Raw genomic sequence first — 935 nt, forward strand, 5'->3', positions numbered from 1 at the left:
GCTCCTGTGTATATATGCTACATCATGAGGTAATTAAATTGGTGTGGGGAAATATGATTTAGCAATATGCCATCTGCCAAGAAGGGGGAAAAGTATCAATTTAATTGCCCAGGAAATATGCTTACACACACAAACACACACACACAAAATTTTTATACAGGTTATTTGGTTGCCTAATTTTGACTACAATGTTTATGGCTCTGGGATTTTTTGAATAAAGAGGGGTTAGAAAAAGAAGTATAGATTATGGACTCCTGGAAGAGGAGAATATTCCATGGATAAACATAGTTTCCAAAGCATGGGTGCCTTTGGGGAAGATGCTTTGAAAATATAGGGCAGATACCATCCATCTTGGCATCACTGCTGATATTTTTTATGCAAGAATTAGATATGGGAAAGAATCTATATCAAGTAAGCAATTTGCTTTGTTTACCTCTTGAAAGATACAGTGCAGGATATCAATGGTATTTGACTCCTAGCAATTTTTTAAATAAAATATATTTTCAAATGCTACTGAAATGAATAAGTGAACTGAGAAGGATGTGACCATTTTTTTAAAGGGAGACCCTAACTTTATAGGTCTTTATAAACTTAAAGTCACATTGAACTGTGCCTGAGAAACAGTGAGGATTCAGTGCAAACTCAGGAACAATAAAGTACCATGTTGTTGATGTGCCACAAAGGCAAGAGAACAGACTGTTACGTTTAACTCCAACTAAGATTTCTAACTAATCATCAAAGTGATCTCATGTGATATTATTACACTAATTTAAACTCAAAAGTTATGCATTATTGTCATTACTAGATATGAATTGAGCATACATGAATACTGTGCAACTCTCTCCCCACATGGAACAAGTGAACTTCACTGTAACTTGAATTTTCAGTGCACACAATTAGATTCATGTTATGAAGATGGACTAGCATCTCTTGTA

This window comes from Candoia aspera, chromosome 3, assembly GCF_035149785.1.
Source record: "Candoia aspera isolate rCanAsp1 chromosome 3, rCanAsp1.hap2, whole genome shotgun sequence".
Lineage (NCBI taxonomy): Eukaryota > Metazoa > Chordata > Lepidosauria > Squamata > Boidae > Candoia > Candoia aspera.